Below are 19,589 nucleotides of genomic sequence, written 5' to 3' on the forward strand. Positions count from 1 at the left end.
GCTAGAGGCTGAGGAGGCTTCTCAGGCTGATTCCCGTATGATTTGGGAAAACGCTCGATCACAAAGGGCACGGCACAAGACCCGTCGGATTAATGAAGAGGGAAAGAAGATCTTTCATTCTGCTGATGAAGCTTCAGGCGGAGATCTTGAAGATCACGAGGACTATTCTGAACGAGGTGATGTTTCAGGGACCACAGCTGACCAAGATGAAGAGTTCCGTCCTTCTCCCCAGGCGAGACCTTCGATTATTGTCCCTGCTGCTAGGCGGAAGAGATTAGCCCGCAAGCCGCATATAGTTTCACGAGCATCAGATATGGATCTAGCCGGTGACGACCCTTCTAGTGATGGAGGTAATATCTATCCCGTAGACTAGCCTCTTGATCATTCAGAACTTTGATTCACGCTTTTCCATTTCTATATAGGAGAGCGTGGGGGGAGCGAGATGAGTCCTGATCCTGTTTTTCACGATTCTATATCTTCTGGTGAGCCCGACTCACCGTGCCAGGTAGAAAGGCCTGCAGAAGCTGGTGACATTAGGGAGACCGTCGATGTAGGACCCGGTTCGATGAATCCAGGTATATCTACCATTAACAATACACAAAGGAGTTGAATGATTTGGATTTGTGCATTCCCTGATTGTTTCTATACTTCTTGCACTTTTAGATAATTCGTAGGAGGCAAATGTGGATTTTGGGAATAGAGAGGCTGACGCACCCATAAGAGGTAACTCATTTCTATTGGTCGTAATCTCTTTTGTGTCAGATTTCTCGACTGATGATTTTGACGAGGAAGGCTTGCTTGTGGACACTCCTATGCTCCACTTTATGTATGGTTCTCCTCAGATTGATGACCAGTTGCGTGGAGATGTATTTCCTGAGTCTACGCTCCCTAAGAATCCTGAGGATGGTTTTTCTGAAGGTACGTAGCTCTTCTCAAGTTAATTATAGGACCAGTCAATTTTTTGACTAATGCAACTATAATATGATGCATCTGAGAATTCTATTTCGTATTTGACAGGAGCTTTTGTCGAGACTGATCCTGTTGAGCCGGCTGTGGGACCAACTACACCAGTTGATACACCCCCAGCCGTTACACCTCCACCACCCCCGGTGATTCAAGGGGAAGAAGGTACTTGAGCAACTGAAGAATGTCATTCATTTCTTCATCAAGGCTTTTGACGGATTTCTCCTTTTTGTGTAGGGCTTTCTTCTCGGCTTCACGTCCTTGTGAAGGAGTTGTTATCAGACAGCGACCCAGAGAAGATTGTCATCTGTATAGAGATCCGTTCCTTCTTCTCCTTTGTGAATGCTATGATTGACAAGCTCTTCCACGGCGGACTTTCCCTTCACCAGTTCAAGCCATTCCTTGATCTTAAGATAAATTCACTAAGGGATGCAGGGTACCCAGATCCGGCGAAGTCTATTGTTGATGATCTTGACTGCTTAGAGCGTGAGCTTCAGATGTTTCGTGAGCTCCGGGATGCAGGTGCCTCTTCATTCATCGCTGCCGAGTTGGATAATCACTTACAGACATGGCGCGATGCTAGGTTTCTTGCTGAGTTCGACATTCAGGTGCAGCGGGATCTAGTGGACCGAGTTGAGGCCTACTTTGCTGCTAGATCATCTTCACTCACTGAGCTTGACTCTTCTATTACCTCTTGTGAGACCCTGATAGACCAGCTCCAAAGAGAGCTCCATGAGAAAGAGGAGACTTTGAGTATTCTTCAGATGACGAAGATACAGGATCAGCAAACCCACACTGCTCTATTTGAAGAGTTGAAATCTTTGAAGCAGAAGCTGACCGAGATGGAGGAGGTTGCTGCGAAGACTTTAGCTACCAACAAGGAGTCCATCAGAGCTGAGCTGAGGCAAGCTTATGATGAGAAGCTTTCTAAGCTTAATCAGCAGATTTTTGGCCATGTTTTTGATGTATGATTTCATTTGCTGAATGTCTTGACTTTTGATCCTTTTAGTGGAACTGGTTTCTTTTATCTTTATCTTTATTATGATTCCTCATTCCGTTTGGGCAAACCCTCAGCCCTCAACGGATTTGATCAGCCTTTACCGACTACCGTTTGAGTCGGGCTAGCATGCAGATTGTCTAAATCCGTTCCGCATGTCACGTTGTGCTAAGAGAGTGAATCCTCTGAGACTTTCGTGCTATGATGTTGACTACATAGACTTCACCATTGTTACGGGAATAGGCTACCCGGCGACACGTGTTAGGTGTTGACTTTAGGATTTTTGGCTAACCCTCAGCCTTTAACGGGTTTGATTAGCCTTTATCGACTACCGTTTGAGTCGGGCTAGCATGCGAATTATCTAAATCCGTTCCGCATGTGACGTTGTGCTAAAGGAATGAACTCCCTTAGACTTGATTCTACGACTTCGAATACGTAGACTTCGCCATTGTTATGGGAATAGGCTGCCTAGCAATGTGTTTTAGACGCTGACTTATCCCTACTTAGGCTTCAGGATAAAATACCCCAGAATCGTACTCTGGTGTCTTTTTCTACGGAGAAAGACTAAACCGGCGACGCGTGTTAGGCGTCGGCATATCCTTTCTTAGGATTCAGGATGAAATTCCCCATGCGTGTAAGGCATGGATTTTGGTGTTATTAATAACAACCTGTCACAATGTCGAATATGTGAACGGGTGTTCTTTTTAAACGGTTAAGAAGCGCAGACTTATCCTTGCTTAGGTTTCAGGATAGAATACCCCAGAATTGAATTCTGGTGTCTTTTTCTATGAAAAAAGACTAATCCGGCAGCGCGTGTTAGGCACAGACTTATCCCTGCTTAGGATTCGGGATAAACTTCCTAAGATGAATCCTAAATTGACAAATTTTAGAAAGATCGATGCGGGAAAGGAAGAATTTTATATTCTATTTCCCGGTCTTATTTTAGGGTGAAGGCGAACCCGGAAAACAGGGAAGGAAGAATTTTATATTCTATTCTCTGATTCTGGAAAGGAAGAATTTTATATTCTATTTCCAGTGAAAAAGAAACTAGAAGTGGGATCTCCACTCCGAGAATCTGGAAAATCTAGATAAACTTACCTTTTATAGGACTGGTTATCTATACTGAAAAAGGAGTTCTTCTTTTATCGAAGTGAAACTTCAACTTCGGTTATAACCATGAGAGGGATTAACCAAAGAGAAGAAGAAGGGAGTTCTTTCGTTTATCGAAAGGGGACTCTGAACTGAAAGTGGACCTCTTGTTCATGGAAAGATTCAAGAGGGCCAGAAAGACATTTTTGGTGGACCCACTGTCAATTGAAATTGATCAGTGAGGGAGTTTAGTGGTAAAAAGAAAGATTTTGGGTTATCCTCTAAAATATTAAGTGTAATATTCTTCAAGGAACTTCCCGGTAAATGGGTAATCCTGAATGTACTAGGGATAGTACATTTTCAGGAACTTCCCATTTATTGGCATTAATTGCCTGGTGCCTTCTTGAGTAATCAGGCGATATGCACCGTTTGAGTAGACTGTGTCTATCACAAACGGTCCTTCCCATTTGGGTTCAAATTTACCTTTCTTCTTGGAATTGAGGATTATCGGTCGGCGAGCAGCGAGGACCAGATCTCCCTCCTTGAAGCTTCTCTGTCGGACTCTTTTGTTGAAAGACCTAGATATTCTGGCTTGATATAACTCAATTTGTTGCTGAGCCTCCAAGCGCTTTTCATCCAACCTCTCGAGTTCTTCGAGACGTTTTTGATGTTGTTCTTCTGTCGTCATCTCAGTTGCGAGAGCGATCCGAAGTGACGGGATTTGAATCTCCAAAGGCAGCACAGCTTCACATCCGTATACCAACGAGTACGGGGTGGCCCCTGTAGGTGTGCGTATGGTGGTGCGATAAGCCCAGAGTGCTTCACCGAGTTTATCGTCCCAGTCTCGTTTATTGGTCTTCACGAGCTTTGACAGGATCTTAATGATCGTCTTGTTGAAAGCCTCAGCTAGTCCATTTGTAACGGGATAATAAGCTATCGACGAGACATCTTCAATCTTAAATTTGTCACAAAACCTGATGAAGGCGTTACGTATGAACTGTGGACCATTGTCATGAATGATCCGTCTTGGCACGCCGTGTCGATATATGACATGATGCTTGATGAAATTGATGACGTTGTTCGTCTTTACTTCTCTAAGCGGAATTGCTTCAGCCCACTTTGAGAAATAATCTGTGATTGCGAGGATGAATCGATCGCCTTTGACTGAAGGGGGAAAAATAGGACCAACAATGTCCATACCCCATGTCTCGAACGGCCAAGACGTGGTTGACGTGTGCAACTACTCTGGCGGTTGATGCATATAATTTGTATGTATTTGACAAGCATGACACTCTCGGGCGTATTCAATTGCGTCACGAACCATCGTTGGCCAAAAATATCTCATTCTCCTGATGCGGTCATACAGTTTGGGACCAGGCTGATGCGCTCCACATTCTCCTTCGTGTGCTTCCTTAAGAACTTCTTCTGCTTCTTTGTTCGAAAGGCATCGAAGTAATAAACCATCATACCCTCTACGGTATAACGTATGGGTCTCGGCATTATAGAAGAATCTTAGTGCTCTTCGGCAGATTGATTCTCTTTCTTTTACATCCTCTGGCAAAATACCATACTGGACATAGTCAATGATGGGAAAACGCCAATCTCGGGACTCAGACCCAATTTGGGTTGAATTCACCTCTTTGGCGTTTATGTTTCCATCGTCTTCCTCTTCAATATCCATATCGTATATGGGTATGCAGAGCTGATGCATCCTTACTGTGACTAACAGCTCAGTTTCGGGAGGCTGCACGAGTGATACTGCTAGTGCTGCCAGTGCATCCGCATAAGCATTCTGGAGACGAGGGATGTATTCGATGAAAACTTCTTCAAAAGATTCTGCCATTTTGATGACCTCCTGGTGGTATGGGATTAGGTCTTGGTTCCTGACTTCATACTCTCCCCGGACTTGGTTGACTATCAATTGAGAATCCCCAAAAGCTTCGAGATATTCGACCCCCAGCTCTTTGGCGAAACTGAGCCCCGTGAGAAGCGCGTTGTATTCGGCTACGTTATTGGAGCACGGACTAGTCAATGAATAAGCTCGAGGCATCACATGCTTTCCCGGCGTTGTATTCGGCTACGTTATTCGAGCTTTCCGGTTTGTCTTTTCCAATCGGGCGACTGAAACGAGACTGCTTCGGATTCTGAACTTCCTGGGGATTCTTCTCTTTCGGTTTATTCACCGGCTGTCGTCGAGCCTCTTCGCCCGGTGTAGGACTTGTAATCACCCCCATCTCCGTGAGAGTTTTGGCTGGTCCCCGTTTATTCACCCCCTGCTCACTAGGTGGTGGATAGTTGTAGTGATACTCATTTCCGCTTCGAGTCGCAAAAACTTCTTGTTCTTCTTCAGAGAGTGGGAAGGTTAGTCTTCATTCCCACCTTGGTGACGCGTTTCGGTTCAAACCACGCTGTGGGCACTGATCCAAAGCTGATTGAAACTGTGTTTGCTCCAACATTCTTGGACGGCTTCGGGGTTATGACGCCTACATCAATTAGCGCCTGGATTTTGTCCTTGAGGTGGTAGCATGACTTCGTAGGGTGATGGACCGCTCTATGGTATGCACAATACCTAGGATCCGTCACTTTGCTAGCCCATTCTTGATCCACAATCGCTGGCAGCTGAATTTTGTTGTTCTCCAACAAGTACTTAAAGATGCCGGGAACTTCGTCATCTTTGAAGGAGTACACTTTGGGAAACCTTGGCTCTGAAGACTTCTGCTTCTGAGGCCGTTGTTGCCATTATGACTGCGATTATTATGGCGCTCGTTGCTGTTGCCGCTGTTGTTATTGCTGAGGTTGCAATTGAAAGTTTTGATTAGCATCAACTGCATTAGCATGTGCCTTACCTTTCCCCCGTGGGACGAAATTCTGTTGCGGAGCATTATTCGCCTGTTGGCCTCTCTCTGCCTTCTTTCTTCTGATGAATCGCTCGGCTTGCTCTCCTCGGACCTTCAAATCCTTCCATGTCTTGGACAGTACTGTCCCCATTGCTTCCAACACATCCAGGGCGAGGTTGTTGTGGCAAGTCTGGAGGATGAATTCCTCGGTGATCGGGTCCCGACAGTTCATCGCCTTGTTCCGAAACCTTTTGACGAAGGTGTCCACCAATTCCCCGTCTTTCTGCTTCTCGTCCAGCAACAATCTGATGGATATCTCTGTGTCGTCGTCGAAGAAGTTGGCGAGGAATTTGGTCTCCATGTCGTCCCAGCTATTCATGCTTCCTGGCTTGAGGCGGCGATACCAATCGAAGGCGGCTCCGCGAAGAGTGCCGACGAATGACCGCACCATCAGAGGCTCATTGCCGGAGATAACTCCCAGGTGCGATTTGAAGTAAATCAAGGACAAGGAATGCCTGTTTTCTTCATTTCTTGAGCGGAAATCAACGTGTTGATTTTGCTCTCGAGATTTTTAATTTTCAAGTTTTCACCTGAGTCTGCGTTGACATTCTCGTTACCACCCCCTGCATTGACGGGAGGATTATTAGCATTATGCGTCTCATTCGCATTAGTGTCTTCGTCTTCCAGATTAACCGGGTTATGACGACTTGGCTCGCCTTGCTGGTTCGTCAATGCTTGGATTTGCTGGTCATGCATTTCTCTCATGTTTTGCATGGCCATCTGCATTTCGAACCTGAAGGTTTCCTGCTGCTTAGCTAAGGCGTCTTCAAGCATTTTGGCCACTTGCTCCGCACTTATCATAAGTGCCTCGCGGGGTTGTCCCTCGCTGGATACCGTATTATCTGATACAACCGCGGAGCCAGTATCAGATTCTTCATCCTCTGAAGGGAGTCTTGTCCGAACCCTACCGTAGGTTGTTCGCTTGATAGTTCCGGACTGCAGACGGGTTCTAGGCCAGGATGCTTTCAGAATCGATTCGAGATTGTCCCGCGCTGACGTCCCTCTACTGGTCATGTTGGTGGTGACCCTCGGAAATTCTCCCTCTTCAACCACCGTTTTTCTTCGTCGGAGACGCCTAGGCCTTGGTTTCGGCGTTTCAGTACTGAGCCTCTCGAAAACCGAAACTCGTTCGGGGACCACCTTGATGCAGCTGCATTCAGACAATACTGCCCGAATGTGTTTGGAACAGGGGCACTGAGTTTCCTGTTCTTGGGGACTCCATTTCCTGGTTTTATTCGTACCCCCAGCACGATAGTACAACTCGTCTGCTTGACGATCGGAGTAACCTATCGTGTGTTGGCATGACTTCTCAGGTATAACACTATCGTCATCAGACGATAATGTTTCCTTCTGAGGGGGAATTGCTTTCTTAGGGCTTTCGAAAGTCACGCGCCTCGATACATGCCTTTTTTGGCGTGAGTTCTCAGCGGGCTCCCGGACTTCAATGCGCAAGTTGGTGCGTGTAACTGCCTTGGTCTCTTTGTCATGTTGGAGGTGACGGCGATCCCCAGCATGTTGCGTCGTCCGGGGCTTTTTCATCGGGCCCAAACGATCTTGGATAGGAGCTTTGCCTCTCTCGTCGGGAATCGGACCGAGGCGCTCCAAGACTGGCTTCTTCCTTCGGGATGATTCTGCATGATCTCCCGGGGGAGCTATTGGGATTACCTGCGACTTTGGTTGATTCACCGGAGGTTGAACTTTGGTTGGAGGCTGTTTCGGCCTCCACACTTGACGGGTTGATGGCGGCTTCTTGGCCACTCTTTCTTTCTTTAATTCCTCGGCCTTCTGCACAATGATTCTTGCTTGTGCAAGTAATGCGCGGCGTTTGTGAATCCGTTCTTCGAGTGTCGAACGGTTCCGTTTGACCCGGATCCATTCGTTCGTCGGTGGCTTGGAGGAACCGCCATTCTTCAGTTGTTGAGGCTGTTTGTCTCTCCTATTCTTCAGATCCGTGTTGTAGCGGACCCCGTCCGTGGACTCCATCACCTTGGAGAATTGCCGCGCAAGGCGTTGACGTCGCCTCTGGCGGGCTCTCTTCGAGAGAGTCACAACGCCTTCAACAGTAGAAGCGTTGACAAGAACAGGTTTGACCTCGTTGGAGGTCGGTGGAACTTCACCTGACGCAACTTTGGCATCAGATGGGGTGAGAGCTTCGTTGGCGTTCTGAACTTCTTCAAACCAACGAGCTTTTCTCCTGGAGGAGAACTTCTTGGACTTGCGGGGGGAGGTAGATCCGGACGAGGACGAAAGGTACTCCTCGAACTGGGCCTGGTTGAATTCATACTCGACCTCCTCCTCGACCGGGATTGAGATCCGCGGCTGCGACGTGACGATCTCGGCAGCGAGATCGTTGGCTCCCACTGTGGTCGCCAGATTATCCGTGGTGAAAATTACCTTCATTGAATTCATTGTTATCTTGAATAACTGTTTTTCGGTTACAAAAGATCCGGTCTTTTTTTAGATCTGGTTACAACGAAATCAAAGAAAAAGAAAATATTACAACTTTCCTTTTACAACTTTCCTTTAGAACAAATCGCAATATCCTATTTTACGGTCTCTTGCTTGTGTGGGTTCTTTGCCGACGCCGGGGTTAATCCATGGACCACCGCGCGATCTAGATCCAGTCGGATCTACACGATTCGACGGGTATTATTTCGCGAAGAAAATAATAGCCGGGGGGGATTAATTCACCAAGGAAATAATTCGCCCTTAATTCTGCAGATCAAAGGCCAAGCTTTGATCTCAAAGTGTAATCTCTGTAGATCTCAGATCTGAGTTTTACGCTCCTCTCGAACACTGCTTTTTGTGACGGTGACGCTGCCGAGAATAGTCATCTGAATGTTCAAGTCCTCAAGTCTTTCATCCCTCAAGCTCGATCTTCGATTCGGCAGAGTTTGGGCTCTCAAAGTTCCAACGCTTTTCAAAATGAATCACCCTTTGCCTAATTTATCAGGCACACAGGATCTGTGCTAGGCATCAGATGCTGGGCTGAGGTTGGCTTCGGCCACAAGTTGGCCGGCCACCCTGAGTCGCTCGGCCACCGGGACCACCTCCCAGGGTGGGTGCGCTTGGGCCGAGCCACCCTGAAGTGGTTTGGTTTCGGCCGAGCCCCTCAGGGTGTTTGGGTTCCGTCGTTTTTTTGTTGTTTTTGTTTTCCGGTTCTGCCCGTGATTCGGTTGACTTAGACTCTGATTTGTTGATCTGATTTGGTAGTAAACCCGATCTCTGATTTGGCAGTAAATTCACTTCTGAATTCGAGACCGAAACTGATCTTGATTCGATCGTGATTCGTCTGAGTCTGCCCTTGGTTGGATGACTCGTTGACTCTTCGAACCCTTGGTTTGATTCTACATGTGAATGGATGTATTCCGTTGCTTGCGTGCGATTCGTCAACCTTGTCGCCTCGTTGGTTCGTCGGTTTATGCCGAGCTGTGCTAAGGGACCTATCAGCAATTTTATATGCCTACACTCCATACGCTCAATCCAATCATCGAGCTTCTCCATATTGATACTCCCATCATAAATAAAAATCTCCACTTTGAAGTCAATCTTCAAGTTTTGGGTATAATTCTTACCCTCGGTATGTGAAGCAGACTTAACAACCTCGGCCTCTTCTTCGGAATCTGATTTCTCACGTTCTTCATTGGACTCAATAAGTTTCTTCTTACCCTTCGAAGAAGATTCCTCCTTTTTGTCCCCTCCACGAGCTGAGTAAGAGTAGTCCCGATCGTCTCTATCTGTTTTTCCATAGCGTCAAGTCTTGCTACGTTATCTGATTCAGACATCTTCTCCTTCCTTATCTGATGGACTTCTTCCAAGGAAATAAGGATCTCGCCAAGCTGCTATTCAGACATCTTCTCCTTCCTTATCTGATGGACTTCTTCCAAGGAAATAAGGATCTCGCCAAGCTGCTTGTATTACGATCGAGTAAGGACCATACACAAGATGCCCCTTTACCGGATCTGATGCTCTGATACCAACTTGATACGAGTTGCCGTGCGAGCACCTTTGATCGCGGAATTATCAAAGGTGGGTTGAGGAGAAAATAATAAGAACACAAGGATAACTCAGGTTTTTGGGCGAAGGAAAATACCTTATCTAGATTATGAGTACGCAATTTACAATCTCTCACAATCTCACTCTAGAATTGAAGAACATACTCTCCAAATCTCAATTACAATTTAATCTCTCTTGATTAAACTCTCTGATTGTTTTAAACCCTAAAACAATCCCTTATATAGGTGTACAAATGAGGATGGTAAAGTGGTAAATAACCAAACCCAACCCAAACATGAAAACGTGTAAATAGAGTCCTTAACGAATCTGGAAATCTCCGATGAGTCGACTCATGAACAGTTATGAGTCGACTCATGACGTCATATGAGTCCACTCATAACTGATGAGTTGACTGGTCAGAAACTTTTGCTAACAGGACTTGATTTTTTGAGTCGACTCAAAACTATATATGGGTCGACCCATGACTGATGAGTCGACTCATAACTGATGAGTCAACCAAGCAGAAACTTTTGACAAAACGGTTGGGTTTCGTGAGTCGACTCATGACAGGCATGAGTCGACTCAACCTGATGAGTCGACTCAACCTGATGAGTCGACTCAACCTGATGAGTCGACTCAACCTGATGAGTCGACTCAACCTGATGAGTCGACTCAACCTGATGAGTCGACTCAACCTGATGAGTCGACTCAACCTGATGAGTCGACTCAACCTGATGAGTCGACTCATGTACATGTATGAGTCGACTCACAGGCTGAAATCTTAATACTTTGACTCTTTGATTCTCTGCCTCGTTTCTCGCTCCAACCTGCGTTCCCTTATACTGTTTGACACCTCTATTCTCATGCTATCATGAGAATCATCTATCCTCAAGATCCCATGAGGATCACTAAGTTCTGAAGAGATAATACACCTGTATCACCCATCTTGGGTTGGAGTCAGATCCCAGTTCATCGATCTCAGGACCGCAAGCGACCGTAACTTGACGATCGAAAACCCCCTCGGCATACTGGAAAGGTAGTAAGGGACCCCATCCAAAACATGGAGTCATTTACTCTCTCCAAGCAACAGAGCCGAAGGGTCAGCCGCGGCATCGCCAAACATGAACTAAGGTTTTTTCAACTCCGCCCTGGCCATGTCTGTCAACGCTGTGTCAGTAATCAACTCACACAGCGTAAGATGATGCCCATCAGTCACTCTCTTGACCAACTCCTCCGGCTTGTCAGCAGCAAATATGGGCACTAGATCAAGAAGAGGGAATCGGGAGGGTGCTGCATAGCCTGAGCCGCCGGCAAGACCAATGGCAACACCCTTCGGGAGGGCTTCATCAGAAAAAGTGGCTGCAAAACAAGGTCAGAGGATTAAAACGGAAATTGCAATTAGAATCAGAAAACTTCTTAGTCCTCCAAGCAGGCGAATCTTAGCAAACGTATCTCGCCTGGTGAGACTAATCCCGCCTGACGAGGGAGGAATCCGCCTGATAAAAGACAAGACTGTCTAACTGGGATAGGATTCGCCTAGCAAAGGCCGAATCTGCCTGAAAAAGGGGGAATTCACCCAAATCAGGGAAATTGCCAAGGATTCGCCTAGCAAAGGCCGAATCTGCCTGAAAAAGGGGGAATTCACCCAAATCAGGGAAATTGCCAAAAATAGCAAAACCCTTAAGAGAAGAAGAACGAACAGTGCTCGTCTTCTCAATTCAGCATCATTCATCAACGCGAAGTCGTTGGACTTACCTGAATGCACTCCAGAGATGCCGGCAACCGCACCAGCGGCAGCATCGCTAGAAGAACCGCTTGGGCCCTTTCTCTTTGAAATGCACCTCTTAGACTTTGGCGCCATATCAGAAAGTTGGTAAAGAAACCAGAGCTTTTCTCTTTGAAAGATTTGAGCGGGCAGAAATTCTTGAGCATAGTAGTCTCCAAAATAAGAAGACGGAGCTTATTTAAAGGCGAGACGTCTACGGTTGAACGACGTGGCCACGATCGAAATCGACAGTCTGGATCGCTCTCAGCGGTTCGATTTTCAACGGTTACAAAGAAGCCGTAGAAACGAAGAATGGGTCGGGCGAGTCAAATTCGGGACCCGAACCAAGAGAGCATTCGCAACCGAATCTAACGGTCGGGGTCGAAAAGTACGGCAACGATTTGTCATCGAACAAGGCGCACAGAAGCGACGTCGCTTTGTTAAATCGCATTTAATGTGACTTGACGAATCCACGTGACCTTAAGCCGGAAAGCACGAAGCACAGGGCTTTGCTGGCGAACATGTGGCTCGCCTTCTATCAATTTGAATTTCACCTGAAGAAAGAACTTTGCCTGCGAACAGATGGCGAGCTCGCCCTCCAGATTTTCAAATTTTGCCTGTGAGGCAAAATTCACCTACAAATGTCTAGTTCGCTTCGCCAATTAAAATATGTTTCGCCCGAATAGATCGTTTGTTAGGCCTAGTTCGCCTCTGAAGATGATTCTTGAGTGGTTCGATTCATCTAAAATTTCGAACCAGCAATGGAGTAGTCTCACCCCTCTGAAGATGATTCTTGAGTGGTTCGATTCATCTAAAATTTCGAACCAGCAATGGAGTAGTCTCACCTACACAATCAGACCTGCTGAGCGATGCAACCCATTGATGCACCCTCCGGACGCACCCACGGGTGACTGTCATTTAGTCAAAATCGTTACGATACAACCAAACTACGAAATGGTAGTTACGATTAACTCAAACTCATGCCTCAAACGGCTAAAGGTTAGAGCAGAAATCTCAGCATTAAGCCTAAGATAAACTACTCAACAACTCATCATACTAGGGGAAATAGTATGACTAGTCTGATTCAAACGGTAATCGGTAAAGGTAAATCAAACCCGTTGATAGCTGAAGGTTTGCTAAAAATCCTAAAGAGAGCCAAATTCGCCCTAACTCATCAGGAACTTCTTTATTCAAAGTGTTCCAGACCACACGTGAGTTGGTTTAGCTCTAAAAACTTTGAAGGGGGTCTTGTAGACGATAAAAGTTACCTTAGAAGATGAAACACGAGATTCACCTGCATATTCAAGACACACGCACAGCTTAGAAATTAAGCTCACCCAAGGGCTTGGCTTGCTAACATGAGCCAAGGCCATGCGATCACCAAATTCGCCTACATCGAGTGACCATAGACTCGCTTGCTGACTTGACTCGCCAACACGAGTCAAGAGTCAAATTCTCTTACAAACGGTAAACTCACCAAACTCGCCAGAGTACTTGGCAACTGCTATACCACGTATAGGGATGGGCCTTCCCTTTTTTCTAAATGTGAAGGGAAGGAGTATAGTACTCTGAGCCTATCAAGTAGGCACTCATAGTACGAGTGATGGGTCAAATCCATGCAGTCGCCAAGTCCGCCTGCATGAAACTCACCTCGCCTACACGAGTCGAGAGTTGAATTCACCTACAAACGGCAAGCTCACCAGCCACTCATGGTACAAGTGAGGAGCATGGTATCTACCAACAGTACATGGTCATATCCCATGATTCAAGGAGTGACCATACCATCTCTCCTCTATTTAAGAACCTCTTCCAGCCACGGAAGAGGGGTTCAGCAAGTCAGCGGTTCAACAGTTTGGTTGGCTCATAGTTAATTGATAAAATCAGTTAGTTGAACCACATCTCTCAACCCCCGTCGGAGTTGACGACAAGCTCTTTGCATGACCTCTACACTGTAGCATCCTCTCCTAGCTTCGAGCCCTGATCACCATCAAACTTGGAAACTCAAACTCGACTAACGCGAGCTTCTACTGTGTACTGAAGCTCACCCGCAACCTCGGTCGAATCGTCGAAGGGAAGCAGACTCGGTGCGAGAACTGAGCGAGGCGTCCTATAGCTACCAAAGTCCCCACGTTAAACAAGGAGGGCATTCCCTCCACTTCTGTTGTAATTTTAATTCATTAATTTGTAATAAGCTATTCTTATAGATATAAATAAAATCCCTATTTCGGGAGATCAAAATTTACACCTACACACACGCTGCCGATTTAGTCTTTCACCAAATGAAAAGACACTAGAATACGAGTCTGGGGAATTTTATCCTGAAGCCTAAGTAAGGATGAGTCAGCGCCTAACACGCGTTGCCGGGTAGTCTATTCTCGAGATAAGGACAAAGTCTACGCATTCAATATCATAGTACTGAAAGAGTTAACTCTTTCAGCATAATGTCACATGTGAGATGAGTTTTAATAATCCACATGCTAGCCCGATTCAAATGGTAGTCGGTAAAAGCACATCAAATCCGTTGAAGGCTGAGGATTTACCAAAAATCCAAAGTCTACGTCTAACACACGTTGCCGGTTTAGTCTTTCACCAAATGAAAAGACACTAGAATACAAGTCTGGGGACTTTTATCCTGAATCCTAAGTAAGGATGAGTCAGCGCCTAACACGTATTACCGAGTAGTCTATTCCCGTGATAAAGACAAAGTCTACGTATTCCACATCGTAGCACTAAAAAAAAATAATTCTTTTAACACAACGTTATATAAAGAACGGACTTATATAATCTGTATACTAGCTCGATTCAAATGGTAAACGGTAAAGGCACATCAAATCCGTTGATGGCTGAGGATTTTCCAAAAATCCTATAAGCATCGTGTCTATTGGGTTCATAATCAACAAAGAGACATCATGATAAAAGATGAACATACAAAATCAAGTACTGGGTCTTTACTAATAGATCAAGTTAAAACATACAATGATACAGCTCATCGGCCCGAACGCAATCGGCGACTGAGAATGTGAAGTTCCAACCTAGAGAGTCTATCTGCATAACCCTGCTCAAGCTCAGCCTGTAGATCATCTTGGACATAATCTTTAGAAATGCTCAAGATCTTCATGGCTTCACCTTTCAGCTTCATCAATCTCTCCTACGTAGATCCTAGTCTCTCCAGTATCTGTCCGTGAGAGCTCTCTAAACTAGCCAATTCATCTACAATGATCGCACAGGACTCTTTAGCATACTTCAAGGCCTTCTTCAACCTGGCTATCTCCTAGCGGTTGGAGTCTAAAGAACTGAGTAACTCGGCTCTATCTGTATCCTTCCTCGCAAGATTGGCCATCATTTTTGCGATAGAACTCTCATGCGACTAAGGCCCGCTACCAATAGAAGATCTGAGGTGACGCCATTCTGTTAGTCTATGCTCCAACTAGGAAGATACGAAGGAAGAAGCCCTACAAGCCTTCAGCTCCTCTAACTCTTGGAGTTCACACTCCAGAACAACAAAGTTGGCAGTGAAAGAATCAACTAGCTCAGGATATCCCTCCTCTCTAATCATCATCATGTGTTGAGCAAGGGAACATCTGAACTGATCGAAGTAATATCCCTGATGAAGAAGTTTCTCGATCATTCCATCAAAAAATATGACGAAAGAACCAAGATCCATTTGGAAAATGTCTTTGCTAGGATCAGGATCGGCCAAAAGGGGGACACGCTCATATGGAGATAGTAGAGATCCTACAAGTAATCGTACAGAAGGGTAAGAGATTCTAGAATATGGTAAAAAATTCAAAGCGAATTATGAGCATACCAGTACCAACAGGGGTCCCTTTGGTTTGAGGTCCTACGATAGGCTCCGTCAATCCAGTCTCAGCAGGCTCAGAGATAGTAGCAGGTATGATCGTTGATAGTATATCAACTCCTCTTAGTAATTCTGTAATACCTGCTGGATTTGGAGAAGATACATCACCGTCAGGCAAATTAGGAAGGCTAGGAATTGTAGTCATATTAGTCATGATGGCTGGTCCTATAATTACAATTCTTTATTAGTCAAATACAGATTTTGGCAAAAGAAAAGAAAGATGATAGAAGGGATTATATGCATACTTGCAGATCCATCACCCTCAGCTAAATTAGGGATGCTACGAATCACAACCGTATCAATCCCAGTGGTTGGTCCTACGATTAGAATTCCCTATCAGTCAAATAAAAGTTTCAACAAATGAAGATAATTGCAATGTCGGAATTTAGATGCATACCTGCAAAGGAACCACCCTCAAAGGATGGTCCTGCAGCCTTTCTAGTGGCCTGCTCCATCAAAGGATGGTCCTGCAGCCTTTCTAGTGGCCTGCTCCACCAATATCTTAACTAACAATCTAGTGCCTGATCCCGAGAAACTCGATGCTGAGACATACATGTGTTCGCTAAATCCCCCAAGACCCATATCATGAAAGTCTCGTCCTCGACCGGCCTCTCTAGCGCGACACCTGCATAACAGTTTAAGTGCTAAATATATATAAAAAAGTCGGGAAAGAGAAAGGAACTCAGATTTACCTGTGGTAGTGTTAGAAGGCTCTTCTGGCCCAATATCTGTGCCCGTGTTCTTCAATTTGTCTAAAAGAGAACGAAGCGCGGAAGTGATTAAAGGAGGAACAAATCCTGAATTGCCTAACTCCTTTAACTAATGCTCGAATAGTGTATTATCGATGTTAGATATACCTGAGCATAGGATCGTCGGCTCAATGCTATCAACCTGCTCTGCACCTCTGTTTGTTTCAACATCTATAGGTTCATCACGAATGGCATCGCACATTTGCTGCATGAAGCTATCCAAATGGCTATGGTCAGAGAATACAGAGTCTCGCAGAAGTTCACCTCCGTCATGGTTTCCTGAAACACGGAACATGATTAGATTCAAGGAATCCAAAAGAGAATTATTTTAAAGAAGTAAAGATAGTAGAGCATTACCCTTTTCTCCTCCAGTAGTACCTCATGACTCTGCTCCGTGGGTGCGCTGACCAGTATGTGATTTATGAGCAGTCTTCTTCCGCTTTGGAAGACGAACCTCTACAGGACCAGCAGGTCGCTCATGCGTTGACTTAGTATGCATCTCAACCTGTACAAAAGCTTCGGCACTTGGCCGTGATCTCGCATAACGAAAAGCGAGCGGCTCATGCTCGTCAGCCATCCTACCTGGAGTGACAAGAGTCATCTTATTAGGATGAGTAAATAAGATCTTTCGTTCCGGCTTCTGGAAAGCTTATTGAGATTTATAAAGAGTATACCATTGATGCCAACGAGAAAATGCTAAACCCATTAATTCTGAAAAGAAAGAGTCTGACAGACCTGTATTAGATTCTCCCTCGTCGGTATCCATGTCTATATATTCTTCCTTAGAAGTCTCATCCTCATCATCAATAGGAAGGAGCTCTTCATCATCCTCCATCTTGTCTCTAGTCAAACGGGAGGGACTGACAGGTTTCTTCCCCTGCTTCTTCGAAAGCTCAGTCTTATGAGCAGCCTTGATAGTAGTTTGAACCAAGTGCTCAGCCTCTAACTCTGGGAGACTCCTCACATCTAGAAACTCGTTGGCTGAAAGGAGCCACTTTCAGCTAAGGAAAGTGAGCAACGATTTGCGCTTGGATGAAGGAAGAGCAAAATAGGCTCCAGTGCACCGCATCATAGTCCAAAGCCACGATCGAACGCCGTCAATAAGCCCCCCCTCGATCCTCAAACCCCGACTTAGGTTCCCAACATATAGTTGATCATAACCGAATTGGCAAGCAAAACGGCACAGAAGATAAGGCTCTATGTGGCAACGACTCTTCACCCGAAGGACAAGATATCCAATGCGTATGTTCACCAACTAACGGAAGCAACCAGCGTCAAGATACTTCACCCGAAGGACAAGATATCCAATGCGTATGTTCACCAACTAACGGAAGCAACCAGCGTCAAGATAAGTCTAACCGGCCCTAGGTTTCTCCTCATCAATCAACACGTCGTCATAGCGGCCCGAGAAGCAAGGAAAACACTTGAAGAACTCCCAGCTCTTACGAACTTAAAGCTCTCACTGTACATCAATGAATGTCTTCCCAAACCACTTGCTCCTTTCCAACAGCTGCACAAAAGGAACGGAGGCATCAACAATACTAGGCGTCAATATCAAATCAGGGCGATGAAGAACGAGCCATGCCATCAGGTATGTATACGGAAGCTCGACCTTTATAGAATGAAGCTCGGTCGATGGTTCAGGACCCATATGTGTAAGACCATCAGCCAAATACCTAAGCCCGCAATGAATGTCGGCAACCATCGCCGGAAGTAGAGAAAACTCCTTCCCGTAAGCTAACTGGATGGCGGGGAAGAGTACCTCAATAGGAAAAGCATCAAAAAACTGATACTCCTTCCCGTAAGCTAACTGGATGGCGGGGAAGAGTACCTCAATAGGAAAAGCATCAAAAAACTGATATGGAATGACGCACTTCTTCAACCAGAGGGTGAGATAGCCCGCTAGCAGAGTCCTGGGCTGAATGGACTTCTGAGCATGACAAAGGAATGTCTGAAACTTAGTCCTTACAGGAAAAGCTCCCTCAGTGCCAGCGGTATTAAAGGAGCAAGCTTCGACCTTCTCCATTAACTAATTAATGGCAGAAGATGTCAAAGAGGCCAACTCATAAACAGCCTTGCCTGAACTACTCTCCAGATACTGGAATAGATAGTCAGCGAACTGCATCAAACTGATCTGCCTCTTCCTCTTCGCTAGAGGACTCACTTTGATTAGAGATGTATAATAATGACACGTGAGGTCCCAAAGCATGTCATACATGTTGGGAGAATCTTTCTTCAGCCACTCTAACTGTAGGTTTGAAGGAAAGTAATCCTGATATGGACAGTCCCCCATCAGAAGACCAGAAACTTTGTGCATCTCATGTAGGGCTAACCCCAACTCCCCACTGCAAGTCAAGAAAGTGTTACTATCAGGAATATATGTCTTCAATAATGCTAGGAAGTGGCGACTGCTGACCGGGAATCCGTACATGGTGCTCGTATGGGCGCATACAACCTACTGCCTCTCAGATTACTCTCCTAATGTCCCAAGACGTAACTGGTCATACGAGTCCACCACCTTTTGGGTGGTGAATAGGCCCAAACAAAACATCTGAACTCTGTTGGAGGTAACTTCCTCTCAAGCTTGGCCAAACGATTCCTCACAATAGGAGCGGCTGCAGAGACCTCGTCCGGTGGCATGGTATCAAGACCCAGAATCCCTGGTCAAAGGTCGCGAATATAATTATGTCCATCAGAACCTAGGGTCTTATGGTGGGAAATAAATCAATAATAAACTCGGTCACGGTCATCTGTAAGATTCCAGGACATCTGTCGCCGTACAACCTACGTCTCCAAATGAGCAAGAGAATGCTGACGGGGAATAGAAGGGATGTATAGAAGGAGCCCTTCATCATTATTCAACTAGTGCTCGTCAGCAAGAGTCAGATTAGCCGGATCCTCAACATGGTCTCCAAATAAATAACTAGGCTTCTCTAAAGCCTGAGTGGAAATAGTGTCTGCAGTGAAGGGGGCATCAATAATTAACTGGCGTAGTGAACGGCGGCTCCCATCTCGTATCAAATGGCAGGACTCCTCAGAACGGCTCTTATCAAACTAAGGAGTCGGACCAATGGCCTTCCTATTAACAATTGTAACAACCGTAAATTTTGATACGTATTTAAATAAAATTTTCTAGTATTTAAAATATTATATTATATTTTATTAATACATTTCCTAATTCCTGGAATTCTCTGAGTTTTCAAAATAAATAAATAATAAAATATATAGTCTTGTATTTTTAATTCTGCTAAATATTAATTTACGGTTTAGTGAT

The sequence above is a fragment of the Asparagus officinalis genome, chromosome 6 (genome assembly GCF_001876935.1).
Source record: "Asparagus officinalis chromosome 6, Aspof.V1, whole genome shotgun sequence".
NCBI classification, from domain to species: Eukaryota; Viridiplantae; Streptophyta; class Magnoliopsida; order Asparagales; family Asparagaceae; genus Asparagus; species Asparagus officinalis.